General features: G+C 41.9%; 1 protein-coding gene across 14 annotated transcripts in view; it reads right to left on the bottom strand.

Moving 5' to 3' along the window:
* The window catches only part of CHD9 (chromodomain helicase DNA binding protein 9), a 244,095-nt gene that overhangs the window by 184,968 nt on the left and 32,554 nt on the right, over positions 1–26,573 (bottom strand). For 2 of the 14 annotated variants that reach the window (XM_067718625.1, XM_067718626.1), the window contains exon 1: positions 8,929–9,008. The exons of 4 other annotated variants lie outside the window; for them this stretch is intronic. The gene's annotated coding sequence lies outside the window, so the exon portion shown is untranslated. Of the gene's footprint in view, positions 1–8,687; positions 8,871–8,928; positions 9,022–9,833; positions 9,962–26,573 lie in introns of those variants that run through there. 8 more of the 14 variants (XM_067718612.1, XM_067718623.1, XM_067718622.1 and 5 more) reach the window with 5 other exon arrangements.

The following is a 26,573-nucleotide window of genomic DNA, read 5'->3' as shown; positions in this document are numbered from 1 at the left end:
CTTTGCCCTCCCAATATATATGCTTGCTCATTTTATTCCCTTACTAAAGATATCAATGCCTCTCTACCCATTTTTGCTTCGATTCCCCCACAGGTAATCCATGCCTTAACCATATTGAAATGTTGCCTGAATTCATCAAACTTTCTCACATCTCCATTAATACATACAGGAAGTTCTCTTCACCTATAATATCACTTCCCACCACCCCTGTTACTTTATTTAGTGCTTCTGATATTAAACTCAAGTTCTACCATCTCTAGGAAGCCAGTACACACACACACACACACACACACACACACACAACCCGGCCCTCTGGAAAGGTTAAGCATTCATTAATTTATTTTTTGGCCATGCCATGCGGCATGTGGGACCTTAGTTCCCCAACCAGGGGTCGAACCCGTGCCCCCTGCATTGGAAGTGCAGAGTCTTAACCACTGGACCACCAGGGAGGTCCCAAGCATTCATTTTTTGTATTCCACACTGTACACACTATATTATCATTCTTGGTCTACTTGTCTGTCTTCCCTACTAAACAAGAGGAGTGCAGAGAATGGTTCTTATTCATCTTTATCCCTAACATCTACTAGTATAATTCCTGGCACACAGTAAATACCCAAATGTTTTCAAGAATTCAATGTCATAACGTAAAACAAAACAAAACCTCTCAATCCTTAATAGTAACGCCAAAAATTGAGATTCAAAAGCATTCTTTGAAGCAACAATGTACCATTTTTAAGACTTGAAGTATGCCTCCACTGAAATGCACTTAAAAATGGTTAAAACAGTATATTTTAGGCTATATATATTTACCCTACACACACACACACACACACACACACACACACACACACACACACACACACAGAATGTCTCAGTGATCCAACTGAAGCTTAATTCCTGGTTATCCCTCAAAGAATTTTGCTTTCATTGATAAGTTATTCTACAAGGGACCTATAGCATAGTGGTTAAAAGTAAGGGCTCTGAAAAGAGACTGGTAAGCTTTATCACTTGTTAGCTATGTAATCTTAGGCAAGTCCATCATTTTGAAGCTCAGTTTCTTCATCTGCAAAATGGGGATTGTAATAGTACTGATCTCATAGAACTGTAGTAAATAACCCATATAAAGTACTGCGTAAATACTGTTTTCAAACTGTGCTCCCTAGATTGTTGGGTGATCCTTAGCCAAAGAAAGAAAGGGCTTTAGACCACCCCTTCCCCCATTTCTTCCCCTATAAAAGATTTCACCCTATACATTCTTTTACTTTACAGATTGATCTGTCAAGTAGGATTTTTTAAAAACAAAGCATTCCTTGGTTTAAAAGAACTGAAACCACTAATCTAATAGCACTCAACTGATGCTCATATTAACATCTCAGTCTGTAGATTGCCACTTACTAAATTCAATTATTGAAACTTACTTTGTTGGCATTCATACTTAATTTAGCTTTGCTTTGCATCTCACAGAAAGGGAAATCTTTAAAAATACAATCTCATCTCTACTCTCGGTAAAAGCTAACTGGGAATAACTAATTTGGGGCTGATATTGAAGACAGATTATAAGTTTCCTAGTTGCTACTGAGTCAGGTCAAGTTGTTTAACTGAAGTGGTCCTGAACATAAATCATACTCATAATCAAATTAAGAGAGTGTGTGTGTATACTATTAACATTAAAAACAGGAAACTGATTTAAGTGAAGAATTCTCCAAAGTTTGAAATACACTAAAAACTGAGACCCAGGTTGATTATCACTAACTTGCAAGGTTGTTGCAGAGTTTAAAAATACAAAGTTCCTAAAATATAGTAAGTGCTTAATAAATGTAGCTTTCCCTCTCATACCTGTCATCTCTTTTCTGACTTCGCAACAACCAATAGTCATTCAAACCTTCCCATGGCTGTTAGGCTTTTCTAGACCTCCTCAGACTCTTTCACTAATTATCTCCAATGCTGTCCTCTCATCACCTTCAAAACCCTTGTGTTCTTTTTCACTCACTCAACCCACCACAGTTTATTAACATCACCACTGTAATTTTACCTCCTTGCCTCAGTCCTATTCAATGTTTCTGAATATCTGTAATATTTATAATATTTACTATTTGCCTGGAACCAAACCTTTACCTTCAATGTGGTCCTTGCTTTTGTTTAATGTTTAAATTCATTTTCCTACGCTTCTAGGCTATCTCTTTGCAGTTATTTGTTTTCTCTCCTCAATTCTTCAATCCTAAGTTCCACATTCTCACCCCAAAACAATTTTGCCTCTTACACTTCTGAGGTTTTCCAGTTGAAAGTCACCAATCATCTTTACAGAAGCCATGTATCTGTCTTTGCATCTATCCCTTTTTTCTTCTATAAATACTATTTTCAGAAGAGGAAGCATGACTCTTCCCCAAAGATGAATCTTTCACCTCTTAATACCTACCATTCCATCTAGCCTTTCAAAGAGACTTACACCCATACATTCCACCTCTCTCGAGGATCTTTAATCACCCCCTGCAATTACCTGCTTTCCTTCTAACTTTAGGCATCAGATCTCTCCTACCTCAAAAATGTAAATGTACAAATGAAATCATCTTGTTTCTATCCTATTCAAAGACAAATACTGAAAATAAATTATCCACTGCCTCCATTTTCCAAATACCCATTTTCTTGTTAACCTCCTGTACTTTAGTTTCTGCCCCCATAAAATTACTGCAACTCTTTCAAAGATAACTAAGAAAATATAGAGAGAAATATATTGAATTCAAGTCAGCTAATTCCATGGGAAAAAAAATTTTAATTTACTCAAACTGTAGTAAAGCACAAAATTTTAAGATAAAACAAATTTTATGCAAAATATATGAAACTTAATCATTGTCCTCACCATTTTTTCCCTCTTATAAAAGAACTGACAAGATATATTAGCAGGTTTCTTTCAGAAGAATAACCACTGATTTCCAATATTCGTTTGTTTTTTTTTGGCCACATGGCTTGTGGGATCTTAGTTCCCCAAGCAGGGACTGAACCCAGGCCTTTGGCAGTAAAAACATGGAATCCTAACCACTGGACTGCCAGGAATTCCTCTAGGATAAAATTTAATATGCTTTACAGGGCTGCTGCTTACTCAGGTAAACTAAACTGAAATAACCAATGGCCAAAAAAGATAATCTTTCTTTCCCCCCAAATTTCAAACCATGTCTGTTTGTAGCAATAACAGTGTCTAAAATTACTGGTTAAAAAAGTTCTAAAGCATAACCAAAAAAAACACACAAAAAACCCTTAGATATTCATTTAGCCAACTACATTTAATTATGTCAAATTACAACAGAAACATCAATATCTACAGCTATTTGATAAATAATAGCTACTAATGACAGAAGCTATAATTTTTACTCATAAGCACCCGAAGCCTCATTTAAAATGATACATTTAATATCAGACTGCCTACAAGCTAATAACTTTCAGATTGTTAATTTCCTGAGAATATCAAAAAAACAAGACTTTTCTATTCCGCACCATCACCCAAGTAATACATAAACCCATCTAATACTACGTTCTAGTTCTTTTTTTCTCAAACCTTCATATTTAATATAATCTATATTAAGATATTCACAAATAAACTTTCAAAAATTGAAGTACATTGTTAAAAAGTAAGATCATTTCAGTTACCAACTTTTCTAACATAAATAGGAAGCCCAGTCTTTTGTCTCAAAACGCATTCTATGGGGACTTTCCTGGTGGCACAGTGGTTAAGAATCCGCCTGCCAATGCAGGGGACACAGGCTCGAGCCCTGGTCGGGGAAGATCCCACATGCCGCGGAGCAACCAAACCCGCGTGCCACAACTACCGAGCCTGCACTCTAGAGCCCGTGAGCCACACTACTGAGCCTGTGCTCTAGAATGCGCGAGCCACAACTACTGAAGCCCGCGTGCCTAGAGCCTGTGCTGCGCAACAAGAGAAGCCACCGCAATGAGAAGCCCGGGCACCACAACAAAGAGTAGCCCCCGCTCCCTGCAACTAGAGCAAGCCTGCGCACAGCAACTAAGACCCAAGGCAGCCAAAAATAAATAAATAAATTTTTTTTAAATAGAAAAAAATGCTAAAAACACATACTATGAATATGTCTTAGTGTGCTGTCACACACATAGCTAAAGCTATCCTCACTGAGAGTCAGCACTCAGATAAAACCAGTCCTCACCTTCTCTGAAGCACTTGTCTATGGATACTGTTCAAACCTTGATTTCTCACCAATCCTTTTTCTCCCCCTATCTTCTTCTCAGTACATCTCACCATCATCTACCTAATTCCTCAAGCCAGGAACGTGGAGATCATTTTTTTTTAATTAATTTACTTATATTTTATTTTGGCTGCGTTGGGTCTTCGTTGCTGCGCGCAGGCTTTCTCTAGTTGCAGCAAGCAGGGGCTACTCTTTGTCCTGGTGCACAGGCTTCTAATTGCGGTGGCTTCTCTTGTTGCGGAGCACGGGCTCTAGGCACGTGGGCTCAGTAGTTGTGGCTCGCGCACTCTAGAGCGCAGGCTCGGAAGTTGTGGCGCACAGGTTTAGTTGCTCCGCAGCATGTGAGATCTTCCCGGACCAGGGCTCGAACCCGTGTTCCCTGCATTGGCAGGCGGACGGATTCTTAACCACTGCGCCGAAGTCCATGGAGGTCATTTTTGACAGCTTTCATTTACATCCAATTCATCATGCAGTTGTCAACTGCGCCACCATTCCCATCTCCTGTCTCTATCAAATCAAATTTTATATATACATATACACATATATCCTTTTCCATTCCTTCATCTCTACAGCTGCTACCCTAGTTCCAGTTATCATCATGTCTTACCTCAACAACTGTACTAGCACAATGTCTTTGCTTTTACCCTTGCCTTTCTCCAATCCATTTTCAGCCAAAGTGATGTTTTAAAAATTTAAAGTATATTACTCCTCTGCTTCAAAATCTTCAATGACTGCAATGTCCTTAGTAAAACCCAGAAGTCTTTAACATGTCCTTCAAGGCCCTGCATGGCCCCGCATGATCTGCTCTCTGCCTCTCTCATTTCATCTTGCACGGTTTCCCTCCATTATTATCCTCTTGCCACCCTGAACTTCTTTCATTCCTTCCAACATATTAATCTCTCTCCTGCCTTCATACATATTTTTTCCATTCTAGGAAACTCTTTTCCTGCCTGGTTTCTTATTCTTTATGTCTTGACTTAAATATCACCACCTGAGAGGCCTTCTCTGACCGTACAAACTAAAACCCTCCCCATTTTTCTCTCATAGCACTCTTTTCCCTTACTGAATTCACCCCAAATTGTAATTTTACATTTATTTGCTTGTTCATTATGTCTTTCCACTATTATGCTGTAGATTCTACAAAGGCAAGGATTACACTACATATAATAAATTAGTAAGTAAAAGGATCACTTAATAAATCTACTTAGTGGATGAATGAATGGATGTGCATGACCTAGAATCCAGGAAACAAATTACAGCTCTAAGTGGCTTCCCCTCCTCTGGGTCTCCCATCGTCACGTGATCAACTTTCCAACTGTTACCAAAAGAGAGGAGCAAAAGGTGTTCCTGCAAACTCAAAGGCAATACAATAGGAGGAATGCCAGGAAATTGTACTCGATGTCTAATAGGTGAGACAAATAATGGTATGATTTCATGGGAAGGAGAAATCCTTAAGGGCTACAATGATGAGAGATGATTTTATTCACAAGGTGGAATTTGACCTGAGTATTCAGACTGGTAAAATTTGGAGAGGTAGAATGTATGGGGAGTGAAGCCCAAATAAGGAATTAAGAGACACAAAGTGTTAGAAGACAATTATAGAACTGGAATGTGGCAACTTATATTTACAAAGTAGATAAGTGTAAAAAAACTAAATCTCTCATCATGTAAGAAATCTGTATTTTGTTAAAACATGTTAATCACGTTAAGACCACAACATCTACAAAACATTTGAAAGGTTGCAATAAAATCATTCTCAGTCTCCATAAATCCCTTCTAATTCTAATCTTTGGCTTTTAAAGTTTTTCAAACATTTATGACAACACACTCTCATAATTAGTTTTCATAACTCATTTTCACTCTGACCAACTACCTCAAGTTTCCATATTCTTATCACTGTGTTCTTTATTCACTATACTGACACCTGATGAAATTTCCTCAGTAGATCTACTATTTCAATCATATTTATTTTTCCTTTATAGACTTTGATCTCTCTAGAACTTCATTTTTTTCTTCTCTGTCGAAGTAGTTGACTTTTTCTTGTTCTACATTTATTTCAATGATCTAACTCTTCAGAAAATCTAAAATATTCATATGTACCAACATTTTAATTTTACTATTGGTAGAAGCTTCAAAAGATTTTACTTCTAAATCTGTAATGTTACTTCAGTTCCTGCCTCCTAAATTTACACAAGCCCCTCCTTCAGTTCTATCTTGTTTCCATAGGTAAATTATCAAGGTCTAGTTCAATGCCTTATGGAAGGCATTCAGTTATATTAGATAAGGGGTTTGCAGTTAAAAGTTTCTAGAGATACTTCCAAATTGAAAATGTTATGATTTCATTAATCTTATCTTCTCATGGGCTTTTTCCATTGACAACACTGCTTATCTTTATTCATGCTTGCCTACTTGAGGTTATTCTAAAAATGTTTTCCGGTTAAGGCCAACTTACCTGAAATACCAATATACCACTATTTCTTTCAAAACCTCTGCTTTTTCTAACACTTAAATCCAAGCATAATTTTTGCATTTCAGAGGAGGATCTCAGGATACTTAGAATCACAGAATTGTCAAACTGGAGCACACTAAGGTTCACAGAATTTAAGAAACTTGACTACATCTATATAGCTAGTGAAGTGACAAAGTCCTGATTCTAATCAGCACTCCTTCCAAGTCAAGAAGGCTTTACTGGTTACTCCAGCACAATGTTTTCTTCCTAACGCTATTTCCTATGTCCTTAGGACATCATCTTCTCCTAGTTAATCAATCACAACGTTTTTGTTTTTTAACTCTCAATTACCCTCACTCTCCTAAAACCGTTCAAGGATGACAGAGATACCAGAAGCAAAACTGGGAGGCAACTACTTTGCTTTTTCTCAGATCATTTTATGTCTATATTATATGATCTGCATTTTATAGGAAATTCCCCAAGGAGTGAGACCTGCCAATACGTTGTAGTACCCTACAACGATTTAATGTGAAGTGCTAAGGCAATGCAAGCATAAACAGAAAAGTCTTGGAAGATACATGGTTTTACTTGCTTGGAGCAATAGATATTTTTCATTTAGTAAATATTTATCAAATATCAATCATATGGAAGGCTCTGTGCTACCTATTAGCAAAAAGTCACATTTAAATTCAAGTACTGTAAATCAAACAGAAAAGAAACACTATGTTCATCCTTTTGCAAAAACAAAAACACCAAAAACAAACACAGCACAACCCTCCCTCTGTAAAGTGGAATCCCCCCTTAAGTTCACCTTCTGTATATTCAAGTGTTTGTAGACCTAATGGTTCTAAGTACCTGTACAATTATACAGAGTTTAGATAGAGTAACATTACAAAACAAGCTCTCTTTCCTTTTCAAGATCATAGCTACTTAAGTAAAAGTGGTGAGACTGAAATCAGAGAAAACGAAACGCTGAAAAGTGGAATGCAAAACTGAGAAATTAAACTGCGATAATGACTGCATTAAGGAAAATAAACTTTATTTAACGGGGGGCGGGGACTCTGAGGTACTTATGAGTATTTCACATAAACTGATAAAAGTCACAAAAGCGTCAAATCCCAGTCTTCCAAGAAAGTAACACTGTAAATATCACCATTAAAAAAACAAGTTCTTGTCTACTTTGTTCTGAAAAGTTTTATTTTCCTTAAAAACAAAACAAAACCAGAAAAAAGCAAAACAAAACCAAAAAAGGAACAAACAGAAACCACTCTGAGCTGGCGACTGCGACAGGCCAGTCAGACACCCAGGCTTTCTGGGTCGCGCTTGGCTTTGGGATGCATGTCCGCGAAGAGAGCCCTGGAACCACCCATCACGTCCCACACCCAGATCCCAAGAAAGCAGCAGTCGCGGCGAAGGCCCGACACACACAGGGGCTGGTGGGGTCCGGGGTCCGGGCCCTGCAGCAGACATGGAGAGGCCCTCGGGACGGAGGATAACAGAGAGACAGCGCGGTCGTAACCCGGACGCCTAGGCCAGGAAAAGCGCCGAGAGCGTCCAGGGCTCGAGGGCACCCAGCACTCGCGCGGGACGCCTTGTCATGAGTCACGGAGGCGAGAAAGCAGGCGGGCGGGGGAAGAGGCTGCAGGATGGAGGGAAGCCCGACCCTCGGGAGGGAAGCGAGCGGACGGGGAGGCCCCGACCTCACACGGGGCAGGGAAGGGAGGCCCTGCCTACCCACGCCCGGCCCGCCCTGCCCTCACCTCCATCCGACGCAACAGGCGCTGCGGCCGGGTCCGGACCCCGGGGTCTGCGTGCTGGGGGGCGGGGGCAGCAGCCCGCAGCCATGACAGGAGCGGGGCTGGCCGCGGGCGGGCTGGGCCGCACGTGCGGGCAGCGGCCCCTCCCCGGCCTCCCCGCGCTCTCGCCCGCCCGCCCCCGGGGGCCAGCCCCTCACCTCGGCGGCGGCAACGCGGCCCGGCCTGCCCCGACCCCCCCACCTCGGCGGAGCGGCGGCGGCACGTACTCACCGCCGCTCACGGGTTCTCGGGCTTCGCCATGACTGAGGCGCCCCCTGCGCCCCCCGCTTCGACCGAGACTGACACGCGCGGCTGGCCGGGCGGGGGCGGCCTCAGGCGACCACCCGGCTGACAGAACCCGCCCCCGCCTCTCCCCACCAGTTGAGCAGCGGCCACTGCCCTGCGGCGCCCCCAGGCTTCCTCCCCACGCCTGGGGCGGCGGGTGGCAGCGACAGGCAGCTGCGGCACTTACCGGCGGCGCGGCCAGGCCCCCCTGTCAGCGCGGGGCCGGGAGGGAGTGGAGGGAGGAGTGAAGGGGCACCGCCTCCCCCGCGCCGCCACGCACCCGCCTGATTGGCCCAGTTCACTCCCCCAGCGCGACCCCACCAGCCCCTGCGAGCGGCACTCCGGCAGCACCGGCGCGTCATTTGCATACTTGTGCCCGCGCCGCTGATTGGCCCGGGCTCGGAGGGGCGGTGGAGACGGCGGCAGCTCCCGCCGCTGCTCCCGCCGCGTCGGGCGACCGAGGAGGGAGGATCCTCTCTGCCGCTCCCCTTCCCTCACGGCCCGGCCTGACCTGGGGCGGAGGGCGGCGGGAGGCGGGGTCGCCGCCCGGCTCCAACATGGCCCCGCGCGCCGCCGACCCAATCGCCGGTGCGGTTACTCCGAGAGCCCTGGGCGGCCTCGGGGCGGGGAAGTGTTGGGGCCGGGCGCCCTCTGGCCGGAGCGCGGGGCAGTGCAGTGGCCCGGGCTCCCGTCGCCGCCCCGCCGCGGCCGCCACGTCAGGCCGCGCCCTCGCGGCGGCCTCTCCCCTCCCCGCGGCCCGGCCGCCACGTCAGGCCCGGCAGGCACGCCCTAGCCGCGAGCTGACCGGTGGCGGGGTCGGCGCCGAGGTCACTCACACGCTGGGCCCGGGGCCGCCGAGGAACCGCGAGAGTTTCTAGAGCCTCCCTCTTGACACGGCCGTAGTCTTGGACCCTGGTTCTCACTTCGCTCTGAGACTGCGGTGGCACACGCCTGTGCTTTAAAATCGGGAGCAAGGAGAGTGTCGCCGCGATGATGCAGCGATTCAGTCCAGGTGCTAAGCACCTACCGCGGAAAAGGCACCAGGCTGAGGAGAGATCCAGCACCAAGCCCTAATCTAGAGAGAGTACGCACCTCGAGTGGTAGAGAGCTGGGGCTGACACACCTAGTCATCTCCATGGTCAGGCCCACGTTCTAAATTAAACAGCTATGAAGGGAAAGAAAGACCCCCCCGCCCCCGCCAAAAAAGAAGGGCGGGGGAGAAGGTGACGTTGGGCCAGAAGTAGGGGGCGTATAGAAAACCGCGGCCTAAGAAGGCGTGGGGAAACCTGGGTCCCCTCTCGCTCTGTCACTAATTAACTGAGTGACCTACATTAAATCATAACGTGTCCCAAGGCCTCGGTTTTCCCTTCTGTGAAATGAAGAGGCTGGACACATTTTTCTAAAAGCCTTCCGATTCTAAAATTCTACCGGTCTGTCTTTCAGGCCCTGAGCTGGCTTTAATACCTGACTAAAACTTAAGCATCCATATTAGAACGAGAGAAGACAAAATAATGGAACGTTAGAACTTCAGCCAGCCTCCCTGATGTTTGTTCGGAACTGTTTACCGTTTCAAATCCTAGGAGGGTGATATCTAACATTCACTTTACAGTTGACAGAAATCTCTTGACTTTCTGTCTTCACAAAGAAGCATAGAGCAATGTCACTGTGCTTGTTTATGCCTCACCAGAATGGAATGGCCGCGGTATACAGAGTGCTAGTTGCCAAGTAATTTCATTCTTCATATTCCGCGTGAAGGCTCTCCAGAGTAGAGCAACACAACTCTATTTAGCTGAGATACTGAAAGGGTTAGGAGAAAACCCTGCTGAGAGAGAAGTTACAATTACAGTTTCGATTCCCCTCAAGGATACTTAACAACAACTACACACTAGGATAAGAATGCACGGAAACAGTTCATCTCTGAGCTCGCTACACTACTTATTTGAATACCACTTTAGTTTGCAAATCCAACCTGTTGAGTCAAATCTAAGGCCAGTAACATCTCATTTATCAACTTTACCTACTTGACAGAACTTTTCTCCCAAAGAAAACTCACGTTTTCTTGAATACAGCCCTTTGAAAAAATAAAGTTTGGTGATTAAGGAGCATCATTATCAACACTATTGCAGTTTATTATGACCAATGAATGCCCTCAAAATTATGTAGATTTGTCCCTATAATAATGACCTCTAGAATGCTGTTTTTATGATTAAATTTACATCTGTTTTTTTTTTGTTTGTTTGTTTTCGGGTTTTTTTGTCTCCTTTATCACTCCTGGGCTGACACTTCTCCATTGTCCTACCTAACAACCTTCTTTCGTTGTTTTTTTGTTTTTGTTTTTAATGCTTCTATTGTACTATGAACCTAGACACAGATAAACTTCTATTAGTTTAGACTTTCAAGATTTGAGTAAAGATTTTCTGTGGGGTTCTCCTGTGAGTTAAGCACATGAGGTTTTTTGGTTTTTTGTTTTTAATTAATTAATTTTGGCTGCGTTGGGTCTTTGTTGCTGCACACGGGCTTTCTCTAGTTGCTGCGAGCAGGGGCTACTCTTCATTGTGGTGTGCGGGCTTCTCATTGCAGTGGTTTCTCTTGTCGCAGAGCACGGGCTCTAGGCGTGTGGGCTCAGTAGTTGTGGCACACAGGCTCAGTAGTTGTGGCGCACGGGCTTAGTTGCTCCGCAGCATGTGGGATCTTCCCATACCAGGGCTCGAACCCGTGTCCCCTGCATTGGCAGGCGGATTCTTAACCACTGCACCACCAGGGAAGCCCGTTTTTTTCGTTTTTAAAAATATTTATTTATTTACTTATTTGACTGCACCAGTCTTAGTTGTGCCATGCGAGATCTTCTTTGCTGCATTAAGGATCTTCGTTGCAACATGTGGGATCTTTATTTGGGGCATGCGGGATACAGTTCCCTGACCAGGGATCAAACCTGGGCCCCCTGTATTGGAAGCGCAGAGTATTAACCACTGGACTACCAGGGAAGTCCCCAAGCACGTGAGGGTTTTTGACATCTATTTTGCTCAATGACGAGTTTTTGCTTACTTCTGAAATCTTAGTAGTAGTAGTTTTTTTTTGTTTTTTTTTTTGCAGGATGCGGGCCTCTCACTGTTGTGGCCTCTCCCGTTGCGGAGCGCAGGCTCAGTGGCCATGGCTCACGGGCCCAGCCGCTCCGCAGTATGTGGGATCTTCCCGGACCGGGGCACAAACCCGTGTCCCCTGCATCAGCAGGCAGACTCTCAACCACTGCACCACCAAGGAAGCCCCTTAGTAGTATTCTTGGTAACTGAGGTTTCTGGATATGTGCGCTCTGGAAAAACCATTGCAAAGGATGGCTCTAAATCCCAGAATTTAGAGGCTACATCAGTAAACACTACTCTTTGCAATTTAAATTAATAAGAATCAATATCATCAACATCAAAATCTAGCAACACTGGCCTACTAGTTCCATCAGGCAATGGAATGTCCAGAACTAGGCAATGCTCTCTCCAGGATCCTCTATTCCACTCTAGAGTAAAATTGGGTCCATTCCTCCCCAAAGTCTTTCAAACCAAAAAGACCCCCATATCTGTAGACACGATGTTTCAGGTCACTAGGAAGCCTGTGCTATGTCAGAGAGCCTTTCTTCACAACCCGAATGAAGCATTCTACAAGTATCTCCAATAGGTACATTTACTGAAATCTAACTAGTCCCAAGTACTGTGTAAGGGTTTATAAGAGTTTAGCCAAGGAAGCCAGCAACTTCCAACTTTGTTATAGTATTGCATATTTGTTATTTTAATTTACCTTCACAGCGACTCTATGAGAAAGGGATTATTTTCTCCATTTTACAGATGGAGAGGGTTCAAAATCTTGCCCTGGTTACACAATCATTGAGTGGCAGAGATAGGATTCAAACTTAGAACTGATTGGCCCTAAAGCCTGTAACTCTTAACCATTACACTATATTCCTCCCTCAGCCTTAGTTTCCAATTCCATGTTTATCAAGCAAATTTTATCAACTAATTTGGCACCTTGTAAGGGGGAGTTCCCTGTATAGGCATTTTGGTTGAGGTTACCAAAAAAGGACTATCTCAAAATGTATATGGTATATCAAACTTGGCATTTTCTTGCAAGTTTGAGGGGTATGAACCAATGCTCTGGTACTGTTCACTTTGGGGAAAAACTGATACAATCAAGATCCTAAAACTGCAAAACTAAGGATTAGACCCTACTTCAGTGAGACCTACAGAAGTGATGCCCACAGAATAGTCAAAACAACCTTGAAAAAGAAGAAAGTTGGAAGACTCACACTTCCTGATTTCAAAACTTACTACAACACTACAGTAATTGGACAGTGTGGTACTAGCACAAGAATAGACACATAGATCAATGGAATAGAACTGAGAGTCCAGAAATAAACCTTTACATTTATAGTCAATTGATTTTCAACAAGGGTGGCAAGATATTTAAATCGAGAAAGAAAACTATATTCAAACGCTAGAGAATGAAGTTGGATCCCTACCTCACACCAAATACAAAAAATAAATGAAAAGGGATGATAGAGCTAAATGTAAGAGGTAAAACTATAAGAGTCTAAGAAGAAAACATAGGAGTAAATCTTCAGGAACTTGGGTTAGGCAATGGTTTCTTATATATGATACCAAAAGCATAAGCAACAAAAGAAAATATAAATTGGACTTCATTAAAATTAAAAACTTTTGCACAAACAACTAAAGAAAAAAATAAATTGAATATCAAAATAGAAAACCTTTGTGCTTCAAAGAACACCATTAAGAAAGTTCAAAGAAAAACACCTACAGAATGACAGAAAATATTTTCAAATCATACATCTGATAAGGGTATAGTATCCAGATGTATAAAGAGCTCTTACAACTCAACATTTTTTTAAAAATCCAATTTTAAAATGGGCAAAGTAGTTTTAAATAGACATTTCTCCAGTGAAGATATACAATGGTCAATATGCACACAATAAAATACACTCTAATAATCATTAGTTATTAAAGAAATGCAAATCAAAACCACAATGAAATACCACTTCACATCGATTAGGACGGCTATAATAAAAAAGACAGGCAGTAACAAGTGTTGATGAGGACATGGAGAAGTTAGAACCCTCATACTTTGCTGGTGGGAATGTAAAATGGCGCAGCCACTTTGGTAAACAGTTCTTCAAAAAGTTAAACATAGTTATTACATGACCCAGAAACCCCAAAGAAATGAAAACATATGTCCACACGATAACTTACACATAAATGTTCATAGCAGCATTATTCATAATAGCCCCAAAGTGGAAACAACCCAAATATCCATCAACTGACAAATGGATGAACAAAAGTGTTATATCCATACAAAGGAAAATTATTCAGCCATAAAAAGGATTGAGGGGACTTCCCTGACGGTCCAGTGGGTAAGACTTCGTGCTCCCAATGCAGGAGGCCTGGGTTCGATCCTTGGTGGGGGAACTAGATCCTGCAGGCATGCTGTAACTTAAGAGTCCGCATGCCACAACTAAAGATCCTGCGTGCTACAACGAAGATCCCACGTGCCGCAACTGAGACTCAGCACAGCCTAAATAAATAAATAATTTTTAAAAAAAGGATTGAGTACTGCTACATGCTACAACATGGAATAACCCTGAAAACATTATGTAGAATGATAAAAGCCAGATACAAAAGGCCATATATATGATTCCATTTATATGAAATGTCCAGAATAAGCAAATCTAGAGAGACAGAAAGTGGATTAGTGGGTGCCTAGGACTGGGTAGGAGGGAAGGGGACGAAGAATGGAGAGTGATTGATAATAGGTACTTATGGGGGGGTAATGAAAATGTTCTAAAATTAGATTGTGGTGATGTTTGTACAACTCTGTGGATATACTAAATACCACTGAAGTGTGAATTTTATGCTAAGTAAATACTATTTCAATAAAGCTGTTTTTTAAAAAGTAATGCATAGCCAGCAACTTCTTTTTATAGTATTACATTCATTAAATCCATATATTAGGTATATATGTGTATATATACACACACACACATATAGGAACACATGTTGGAACATGTTGGAACATATATTTTAATTATATTTATATTAATTCAGCAGCAAATAATTTTTTTAACCTGAAGACTGTTGGAGTGGCACTGTTATTTCTCACATTGGGCTCACCAGTTTTGTGACTTTGGTATAATTTACCTTACCCTCACCATGTATGTGTACCAGACTGGGAGCTGTGTTGGCTACAGAAGAAGGGATTATTATTTTCATATAAATAATATTAAATTATTAATAATAAAAACTGGGGACTTCCCTGGTGGCACAGTTAAGAATCTGCCTGCCAATGCAGGGGACACGGGTTCAATCCCTGGTCTGGGATGATCCTACGTGCCGCGGAGCAACTAAACCCATGTGCCACAACTACTGAGCCTGCACTCTAGAGCCCGAGAGCCACAACTACTGAGCCCGTGTTCCACAACTACTGAAGCCCGTGTGCCTAGAGCCCGTGCTCCCCAACAAAGAGAAGCCATCGCAATGAGAAGCCTGTGCACCACAACGAAGAGTAGCCCCGCTTGCCGCAACTAGAGAAAGCCTGCACACAGCAACGAAGACTCAACCCAGCCAAATATAAATAAATATATTAAAATAATAATAATAATAAATACTGAACAAATGTGTTTGGACAAAATATCTTCTCATTCATCTTTATTGACATTCATTCACAGGTTGAGGCACTAAAGAAAATGTTGTTTCACAGACCAAAGGTAAGTACTTTAGGAATGCTTTTTTAATCTCTTACACATTTTATGTACATTCATAACTTAAATGTTTTATGCCCCATTATATTATGGAATATAACATGATTTCCATCTTTCTGCAATAACGAATAGTAGCTTGAAGAGCTTAGATACTTCTCCACTCTAGGAAAAGAATCTGAAAGTTGGTTCAGTAGTGAATAAAAACTAACTTCACTTTAGCCCCTGGGTGTTGTGAAATTTCCTTAACTCAGTGGAAAACATAGGTTCTTTTTAGAAGAAAGGGTAAAGGATATCATTAGAAAGCTCTTCAGTCTCCCTTTTCAGACTCTTGTTCAAGCAAATAGAAAAAAGGGCAGGCTTTCAGTTGTAGCTTAGAGCACCTCAAAGATCAATTAAAAGCATGTTCAGCACTGTTTTCAAATCTAGTGGCTGCTGATAACAACATCCAAAGGATGTGTTCAGCCAGGCAGCCATTCTTCAGACTCTTATCTTAGGCCTACTTAATCAGGGACAGATCTTAAGAGTCTCTAAGTTGTATCTATTTTATCCCCTGCTTTTAGCTAGAAATATACTTCAAAGCATGATCCTACTTGGCAGTTCAAATTTTCCACTGTTTTGCTTTTATAAACAGTTGCTTGTCCTGGGAATTCCCTGGCGGTCCAGTGGTTAGGACTCCGAGCTCTCACTGCCAAGGGCCCGGATTCGATCTCCAGTCAGGGAACTAAGATCCCACATGCTGCATGGTACGGCCAAAAACAAAACAAAACAAACAAACCAACAAACAAAAGTTGCTTGTCCTAATCTTAAAAGGTCTTCAGCAAAAAAAAAAAGAGGTTTTGCTGTTTTCCTTGATAAGACATCCCTGAGCACCTTATTCCTTCTCTTTGTTCATCTGCTTCTCTTTGGGTAATATAAGCATTCCTGGAGAAGTTATATCTAAATCAAGTTCGGGGAGATGAAATGCATGATGTGCAGCTGCAATTTAAGAAATTAATTCATTCAACAAATATTTAAAGAATATCTCTGGAAAGGAATTCCCTGGTGGTCCAGTGGTTAGGACTCAGCGCTTTCACTGCCGGGGTCCGGGTTCAATGCCTGGTCAGGGAACTAAGTCCCGCAAACGGTGTGCATGGCCAAAAAAGAAAAAAGAAAAAAAAAAAAGAATATCCGTGAAGTGTCAGGTACAGTGCTAGGTGCTGGGAATCCAACAATGAAAAAGATAGCATGGTCCTTTCGCCTCATGGCAAGTTTTGTCAAGTAAATAATACCCACTAATTAATTATTTTTATTAATTTATTAATACTTAACTTTCATTTACAGGTACTGTAATTGGTATACGAAAAAAACCACGTATGCTCTATACCACAGAGCCTAAGGACTAATGGAAACTGTAGACATGTATTTTTCTAATCAACTGGTTTGTTTTATAGGCATTATGGGCATCTTATTTCAAGGAGAAATCCATCCTGGTGCAATTTAAACCCATCTTGTCTCGTTTAAGCTTCAAAAAAGAGAAAATTGCACCAGGTTTCCTCTGAATATTTCTTGATTTGTTTTTCCTCGTTAGTTATAGCCATGACTATAATTTGGTCACCATCTTTCCATAATCCCATCGGCCAGGTTTCACGCTCCTTATTCTGTCTTGGAAAGAGCTTATAAAACTCGTATATTATTGTTAGGAATAAAATAAATCCTTTAACCATTACATGGTCTTGCATTTTTTTTAAATAACTGAGTGAGTTTTTTCTTACCTCATATGGATTTCTTAAGAAGGGCTATCTTTCTTATTAATATCACCTTTTAAAGCACTCTTTTTTTATCAGGGCAGCATGCGGTCTCTTACGTAAAAGCATGTGGAGATTATTGGAATTCCTGGACATTCTGATTGAGGATGCATATTCATTATAGTTGTTTTCTCTGCACTGAACCCCATGGTTTGTTTTATACAGGAAGAGTGACAACATGCCAACCAGGAAAATTAATTCCAGGTTATATGACTGAAAAAATTTTTTTTTAATTCAAGAGCAGAAAGGCCTCAGAAAATTTTGTTGAAAGTAAGTCAGTGTAGCTTTCTGGTTACCATTAGATGGTAAGCAGTTAGTGACCCTGCACAATTTCTTTTTTTTTTCTTTTTGGCCACGCCACATGGCTTGGGGGATCTTAGTTCCCCAACCAGAGACTGAACCTGGGCCCTTAGCAGTGAAAGCACGGAGTGCTAACCACTGGACTGCCAGGGAATTCCCAGACCCTGTACAGTTTAAGTAGAAGTCTTGTGTGGAAACCAGGAAAGGAGCTGAGTCAATGTTTCTTAAAACAAGAAATTCATAGAAATTGTCTCCTACAGGCACATATTTGATTTCTCCAACATTACAAATAGTTGACAAACGTTTCACCTTCCAGAAAGTTTGGCTGGGTAGAGACCTCAAAACTAGTATATCAGAGAACTGAATTTCTTCCAAAACGGGGCCAGTTCTGCCTCGCTGATTGGCTGTATTTGAGTGATGGTTAGCAACAAGATAAAAGACCGAAGCATTAGGCCAAATCCTCTGGCTATCAAATACATAACTGAATTTTCCCTTTTCTCACGGTCTATCTCAGTGTCATGGAGGACTGCCTGACTTTTTCGCATAGTCAGCAATTTTTGGCTAATCCCGTGGAGCCGTCTTCGTCCAGCACCCAGTATCCTGGCTCCTAGAAGACACTTCTCCTTGTGTTCCCTTTTCAGAATGTGTACTATTTGGCAAGAATATACGGAGTGATTTGTGGAAACTGTAAGAAATGTCAGGCTGGAGCTTGCTCATTCTCTGGCACTCCTGTTTGTAGATAAACAAAAGTGACTGCAGTCTTTTCTGTTCCTCAAACATACCACCCTTCCTTGTCTCGGGAACTTTTCACCCTCTATTCCCTCTGCCTTTCCGTAGGCTCTAGGTATGGCTGCTCCTCACAGAGGCCTTCATTGACCCCTAATTACTCCGGGTGGTTTCCTTGTAAACACCACAGTCCTGTGTGTGTGTGTTTGTCTCCGCCCACTAGAAACCAAGCATCTCGAGGCCAAGGCAGGCTCAGTCTTGTTCCTGGAAGTATTCTCAGCACCTAGAACACAGGTGCTCAAGAAGTGTGTATTTTCACCACTATATTTATAATAGATAACCAACTAGGACCTACTGTATAGCACAGGGAACTCTACTCAATATTCCGTAATGACCAGAATGGGAAAAGAATTTGAAAAAGAATAGATACATGTATATGTATAACCGAATCGCTTTGCTGTACACCTGAAACTAACACAACATTGTTAATCAACTGTGCTCCAATATAAAATAAAAATTTAAAAAACACTCTCACTTAAAAAAAAAAAGAAAGGAAAAAAAAGAAATGTGTATTTTCCACTGAATGAAATGTTCACCCAAAATACCTGTAATGTCCCGGGAGAAAGAACTGCTGTCATTTGGGGTTATCTCACCTGGTTTTGAATAAGATATTGGAAGCCTCAATGAGAGATTCTCAAAGCTAACTGCATACTAGAATCACCTGGGAAACCTAACAGTTACCTTTGCTTAGACCCTGCCCCAACCTAGGGGTGATGGGTCTCAGGCACCAATATGTTTTAAAACCCCTTTGTGTCATTGCTTGTGCAGCCAAGGTAGAAAGTACTGCTCTAAGTAACACGAAACTGAATAACTATACAACTACCGTGTTCTTATCCTCTAGGTGAGCCGTTTCTGTCACCTCTGTCTAGGGCAACCTAAAGTGTTCTTCAGACTACCCTTGTGGCTTCTGAATACCTGCCTCGCTATCGCAAAGGGGCAGAATTAGGCACAAACCAAATGAAAAATTAACCTCCCAGGAAAGAAAGAGAAAAGGCACCCAAGTAACTGAGGTTCATCTGTTAGGACCTGCTCTCAAAACCTCAAACTCAAACGGGAAAGTTCCAGCACACTTCTCTCTTCCTTCATAAAAGAAAGTCATCAACAAACCCCTTCATATAGCTGTAGAAGTCAGAGGTAATCAACCAATCACTCAAGTGCAAAGTGAATAAAAAACAATGCTCCCAGAGGGATGTGTCCAAATTCCATCCTCTTTCTTGCAGGAAACAGAGACCAAGTAGTGGTGGGCTCAGAAACATTTGTCCATATTTTTTGTTACGGCAAACTCTAAATTTGAAGACCTTATGAATAATTGGGACCTCTACTTTTTTTTTTAAGGAAAAGCAATGGTTATTGATATTTTTCTCAAGCTGTGCAATTAATAAACTATTTTTCCTTTATTTTTCATAATCACCATCAGAACTGTTAACAAAACCTAGATTCATGCTGAAAGTCAATTGGTTTCCCCTCCAGTTAGAAAAACCAAATGACTTTAGTAAAATGGAGCACACAGGATTACAAGTAGAAATTCAGGCCCTACCACTTGCCAACTGAATGAATTATAAGCAATTTTTCTTGCCTGTTAAATGAGAATCAGAACATCTATGCTCTCTGCCTCACATTTCTGTTTCTTACTAATAATGTTCACAAACATTATTCTCTGAAAATGTTGCGGTGTGTAAATGAAAATTACTGGTCTACTGTCTTGTAGGTGAACATTTTTTTATAAGCTCCTTTTTTAAAAAATTATTCATTTAATTTATTTTTGGCTGCATTGGGTCTTTGTTGCTGCACGCGGGCTTTCTCTAGTTGCGGCGAGAGGGGGCTACTCTTCGTTGCGATGCACGGGCTTCTCATTGCGGTGGCTTCTCGTGTTGCGGAGCACGGGCTCTAGGTGTGCGGGCTCCAGTAGTTGTGGCTCGCGGGCTCTAGAGCGCAGGCTCAGTAGTTGTGGCGCACGGGCTCAGCTGCCCCATGGCATGTGGGATCTTCCCAGACCAGGGCTCGAACCCGTGTCCCTTGCATTGGCAGGCAGATTCTTAACCACTGCGCCACCAAGGAAGCCCATGTAGGTGAACTTTTAAGCAAATAAATAAATAAGTAAATAAATCCAGTGGTTACTGTCATTAGAAATACTGACCTAAGTTATACTATGTGCCCAGCAAAGTGTTGAACAAAAAAGTTGTCCACTAGGGAAACTGAATCCATTAGACCAGAACAGTATGTAGATCACCCAACAGGGAAAGCCATTTCTTTTGCAACAGGAGAAACTCAGCTTGGCCAAGTACAGACATAACACGATAAATCCACCTATTCATCCCCAAAAGTCTGATCTAAAGTTCTTTCATCTCCTACAGAAGATGCCCTGGCTATGCAAGGGACTATTTAAATTCAGAGACCCTCTTATTAGTAAAGATCAGGGCACTAAACTTGAATGACTATGAGTTAACAAAACTTAATTCAAGAGTTTCAGTAGCTAAGAGGATCTGGAAAGTTGCAAGTTGACAGCAGTTTTGCAGTTGATCCTAGGACAGCTTAAAACAGAAGAACTCCTGCCTCCTAACTTCTCAAGGTTAGAAGCGACCTTTGAGGTTGTCTGGCTGAGAACATGCTGGGACAGGTATGGGTTAGAATCCTATGTGGTCCAGGTAAGTCTTTACCTGGACCTAGTTTAACCTCACTTAGTTTCTTTATTTATTAGTAAAACAGAGATTAAAAATATCTCTTTTGCAGAGCAAATAATCTGAAGCTTAGAGATGATATACCTAAAACCGGCACATATTAGATTATCAATAAATTATAGCTAATTTTTAAAAGTCAGTCGAGTGATTTTCAGATTTCTCCCAGTGTCAGAGCCCCTGGAAGCTGCAGATCACTGTGAAAAGTTGCTATAATTTACCAAATCATGTGAACCAGGAAAAGCTTATTTAGTAGCAAATATGACTCTATTTTATAGGTATATATAGTATCACAAAAACAACACATCTGATCACCAGAAGAAAGATTTTCTTAAATCCCCCCCAAACAATCTATTGAACTGGGTCATGTGTCAGATCTTCCTAAACTATTTGTTGGCCACTTGTTTATTTGATTTATGCCTGAGGTGGGAGCTGGCAGCAGCTGTAACCAGACAAGCAGTGGTAGACAAATGGAGAAAAAACCTATCATTTCGATTAGCTGCACACCTCATAGAGTTTGCAAACCTCAACTAATAACATATTATTGATACGGATAAACTAATTCAATGATTTTGAAACCTTTTTGAAAATGAGGAAACGCTTTCTTTAAAAAGATTTTTTTTTTTTTGCAGAAGCTCAAGATCTAAAACACAGAAAAGCAGAAGTCCCGAATGAAAAAACAGAACAAAAGCTGAGCAGCCTTTCTGTGAGCTTTGGGATGCCCTGCCCTTCTCCACCCCTTGAATACATGTCTGAAGACTTCCTGGGCTTGGAGGGGGACATTCTAGAAATCCGTTAAGTCCAGCCCCTCATTCTGCAGATAAGGGAATTAAACCCCAAGGGACTGAGAGATCCACCCAAGGTAGCATCCTGAGTTTGTGAAAGAACCAACACTAGGATCCAGGCCTCTGAATTCTCTGTTCAGCGTTTTCTCCCATGCCACCAGGACGACTCCAAGGTTCCTAGCTTTGGATTCTTCAAATAGCACACTTGGGAAATTTTGATTTATTTCCCAAGATAACTGGTTAAAGAGATGAGGCAGAACCTTGGCAAAGTAGTCAACTCCCTAAAAAATTTACCTTCTCAAACTTGCAGGTTGATCAGATGTCCCTCCTCTGCCTACCTTTGCTATTGTGTTCCATAATGTACCAAAATTCTCTGTTTATATCAGACATCATAAATGGCCTGTACAGTGTATCCAACTGTCTTGGACTGGCTGCCAACATTTAAAAATCAGAAGATTTTGCCTAAAAATTTGGATTTCCACCTTCTGTTGAAAAATGAAAAATTCTAGCAATACTGAACTTTCATTCCCAGTTGATAACACTCCCAGGAGCTGAGGAGAGGCAAGCACTCTCCACTGTGTCTCGGTCCCCACCAATCCCTACCTACTCGTGTCCATTATTCTCTGGTCCCTGTAGGCATTTGAGTTTGTGACCCATGGTCTAAAGCTTTTGTCTATAGAAGGATTTTTTGAGAATGGGACTTACAGGAACAAAGGTAAACCTAAGATACAGACATAGGGGATAATCTCATTTCAAAAGATGAGGTGAATGTCATCATACATAATGCTGCTTTCCTGCATTGATTAAGGAGGAAACTTTCAGAGTTTCCTGACTCGTTTATTTTTCTGAGAGCTGTTAAATTAACCATAGACTAATAGAGCTACAAGTCTCAGACTTGCTTTCCTGTGTGTCCCCTTTTACAAGACTGTCTGCAGCACAACTCCAAACACTCTGCCGAGCCCCCGGGGAGATGTTATTAAACCACCCATCAGCCTGTTTCCTGCATCCCAGAGCACCTCCCTTAGCACTATGGTCAGGAGGAACTGGCTGAGAACCCCAGGATCAGCCCCAGGACTGGGCAACATGGGTGTGGACACAGCAGGCAAAATGAGAGCAATTCTTAAGGAGGATTCAGTCCTGCTCCCAGCGGCGGCAACCCAGGCCCTTGTGTCACATTCTTGCCCCTTGCACATCCTCAAATCTGTTATCACTGCACATACCTCCCCCTGTTCAATCACCTTACTCTCCTCCATCGCTGAAACTTACAAAAGTATCAGATAAACAAATTCACCCAAAGGTTTTAATAGTTCAGAACTGTATATTTTTTATTTTAGCATCTTAACCTAAGTGTGTATCACTAATAATAGAATTTTAGGAATCATGATTAGTTGGTGAAAAGAACATTTGGAGATAAAAAGGGCTTACCCTCAAATTATACCACAAAGGAGGTTTATTTACTTTGTACCTGAAGGGCCACCATTATATCACCCCCCTCCTCCAGGACTTTGTTCAAATGCTACTTTCTCAGTGAGGCCTTCCTTAACCTCACAAATTAAAATTGTGACCCTCAGACTTCCCTGGTGGCACAGTGGTTAAGAATCCGCCCGCCGATGCAGGGGACACGGGTTCGAGCCCTGGTCCGGGAAGATCCCACATGCTGCGGAGCAACTAAGCCCGCGTGCCACAACTACCAAGCCTGTGCTCTAGAGCCTGTGAGCCACAACTACTGAGCCTACGTGCCACAACTACTGAAGCCCGCGTGCCTAGAGCCCGTGCTCCGGAACAAGAGAAGCCACCACAATGAGAAGCCCACGCACCGCAACGAAGAGCAGCCCCTGCTCACCGCAACTAGAGAAAGCCTGCGTGCAGCAACGAAGACACAACGCAGCCCAAAATAAAATAATTAATTTTTTAAAAAATGTGACCCTCCCCCCTCATCCCCACACTCCCTACTGCGTCCCCTGCTTTATTTGTCCCCATATCACTTAGCACCATATGATATACTGTATCTTTTGCTGTTGTTTACTGTCTCTCCGCCTCCACTAGAACATAAGCCCCATGGGATAAAGATCTCTGTCTGTCCACCACATCCTCAGTGCTGTGGCAGTGCCTGGTCCACAGTATATACTCAATAAAGGTTTATGAAATAAATGAACTTGTCACGTATCATGCTCAAGCCTCGGGTGACAATTATTTCAATAGATAACAGGGGACTTCCCTGGTGGCGCAGTGGTTAAGACTCTGCACTCCCAATGCAGGGGCCCAGGTTCGATCCCTGGTCAGGGAACTAGATCCCACATGCATGCCGCAACCAAGAGTTCCCATGCCACAACTAAGGAGTCCACGTGCCGCAACTGAGGAGCCCGCCTGCTGCAACTAAGACTTGGGGCAACCAAATAAATAAATAAATATTTTTTAAAAAATAGTTAACAGATAGAAAGGAGAACTTTTTTTGTTTAATATAAGTTTATTTATTTTTGGCTGCATTGGGTCTTCGTTGCTGCGTGCAGGCTTTCTCTAGTTGCGGCGAGCAGGGGCTACTCTTCATTGTGGCGCGTGGGCTTCTGATTGTGGTGGCTTCTCTTGATGCGGAGCACGGGCTCTAGGTGCGTGGGCTTCAGTAGTTGTGGCTCACGGGCTCTAGAGCACAGGCTCAGTAGTTGTGACGCACCGGCTTAGTTGATCTGTGGCATGTGGGATCTTCCCGAACCAGGGCTCGAACCCGTGTCCCCTGTATTGGCAGGCGGATTCTTAACCACTGTGCCACCAGGGAAGTCCAAGGAGAACTTCTTGATGATGAGAGTGACTACATATTTTAACGCTGGAAGGTTGCTCAGAAGTTTTGATGTAATCTTTCCTTTATATACATATATATTTGGTGGAACGAACGTACGTATTTCCTTTCCTAAATATTTTCAAGGACGAAATACAGTCTTTTTTTTTTTAATATTTAGAATAGATGTCGGGTAGCCCATCTGGGAAGCGGGATGCTAAATGAGATTTTTTTTTTTTTTTTTCAAAATGCTACAGTGTAACCACATCATATGTAAGGTGTGGGGTGTGGGGTATGGTGATGGTGGTGGTGTGGTGTGTGTGTGTGTGTTTATTGTGGCAGTTGCATCTTTAACTAGATTATGAACCTTTCTTCTTTTCCTCTGAGCTAACAATGATGGAGTTTAGTTCTTTATCTGAAATGTGTCCTAGTAAATATATGTAACAAGACCTAATTTGAAAAAGCAGCAGAGGATGTTCCTGGCTACTTAACTTTGCAGCACTGCCTTCCAGCTGTCCTTTGGGAAATAACTGTTTATCATTTTTGTTGCTGTTGTTGGTGTTTATACCTTTTTACCATGCTTCTTTGAATTCTTCTAACAGCACACTTGGGAAGCTTTGATTTATTTCTCAAATACAAACAGCATGAAGCCTGAACTTCTGGTTCAAGTGTTCTAACCTGGCACCAAGGTCAGAACACAAATTGACTGATGGGTCCCAGACCAGTTTAGATTCATGGTAGCAACACAGGTACTATTTGTTGAACTAACCTGCCAATGTTCTGAGCAGAGGTGGGCACCAGAGACCAGTGAGAAACAGACCATCTTAGCATGAGAAAATGCTGAAAAGTTCTTTCATCACTGCTATGACTGGAGATAGCACCAGTGAAAATTTAAAGACCTAGAGCATGTAAGATTAGGTTACCAATCACAGATCAAAGGAGTGTAGAACAGAGGCAAGGAATGACCTGCCTTCTAAGTACCTGAACTTATGAAACCTCCCGGACATAATCTCATAGTAGAACCTTAATTCTGGTCTCTATTACAATCTATCCTAAGGAATAACACACGTACAGGGTTATTCATTACAGTACTGTCAGTAAAGGCAAAAGTTTAGAAACAACTTAAGTGATGACCCTGGGGACCTGGTTAACCAAATTATGGAATACCCATACAATGGAATACAATAAAATCATTCTTTAAAATTTGAGAGTACTCTTTATGAATGGAATTAGAATGATTTCAAATACAAAACCAAGATGTGGGATAATAGAGTATGCTATCATGGGGAAAAAGAGGCAAAACAAGAATACATGCATACAATTATATTTTCTTGTATACATATGAAATATCTCTGGAAGGGTACATAATAAACTGAATCATTGGCTTCTTCTAGAAAAGGACACTGGATAATGGGGGACAAGGTTTGGGAGAAACTTCTCACTGTATATCCTCTTGAATTTTGAACCAGACAAATGTAACTCCTAGTCAAAATAAATAAAATTAACATTTTTAAATAAAAAAATTACATTAAATAAGGCTTTTAAAGTTAATTAACCCTCTTGGGGGGGGGCGGTACAGGAGGTGGGTAGTGGGAGGTACAAACTACTGGGTGTAAGACAGGCTACAAGGATGATATTGTACAATATGGGGAATACAGCCAACATTTTGTAACAAATGTAAATGGAGTGTAATCTTTAAAAATTGTATAGAAAATTAAAATACAAACGTTAAGGAAGCCCTTCTTAATCTATGACGCCTCATTCTTGCACCATTTCCATGGGTTTGAAATTTTTTTCAAAATAAGAAGATCAAGTAAAAACAAACAAACAAACGAAAAAGAATATGCTCTGCTCTGGGGTAGTAAGTTGGGTGCCTCCAGCTTGAGGCTGTCAAGGAAGGGGAAGTGCCAAAGATAATTTGCTTGCTTCAGAAGTATACTTATATTGGCCGCAGAGCTGAGCACAGAGTGGAAAC

This window comes from Pseudorca crassidens, chromosome 20 (assembly GCF_039906515.1).
Source record: "Pseudorca crassidens isolate mPseCra1 chromosome 20, mPseCra1.hap1, whole genome shotgun sequence".
NCBI lineage: Eukaryota > Metazoa > Chordata > Mammalia > Artiodactyla > Delphinidae > Pseudorca > Pseudorca crassidens.
Note: the sequence above shows the minus strand (reverse complement) of the source record. Positions and strands in the feature narration are given on the sequence as shown.